A 454-nucleotide genomic window follows, 5' to 3' on the forward strand; every position below is an offset into this window, starting at 1 on the left:
CTTTTGTTTGAATGTTTGTCTTTGCTCCATATTTCACTCATAAGTTAAAGAGCAAACATTGACAGCACACATGATGCGGCTGTCTAGGTTAATTTTTTATTATTGGTAAAATTACAGCTATCGCGATACATTAGAGTTGGTTGAGGACACACGCTGTGTGAACTGCGAGAGGTAGTTGCACAGTTACAGTTCTCGCACGATTACCATGTAGATGTGAGGAATTGTTCGTACTCATAAGTTACAGATAATTTTAGGCTGTGTATATTATTTGCTTAAAGGGAGTTTAGTTAGACAGTTAAGTATTATATACAAATACTGCATATAAAAGTTATATTTGTTGGATTATATTGTGTTTAAACTTTATAATAATAATATTTGTTATCAATTTTTATCAGAAATATTAGGAAAATGTTTATTAGTTTCATACATAAGTTAACAGATCTTTACAATTTAA

The sequence above is a fragment of the Ciona robusta genome, chromosome 5 (genome assembly GCF_009617815.1).
Source record: "Ciona robusta chromosome 5, ASM961781v2".
Taxonomy (NCBI): Eukaryota; Metazoa; Chordata; class Ascidiacea; order Phlebobranchia; family Cionidae; genus Ciona; species Ciona robusta.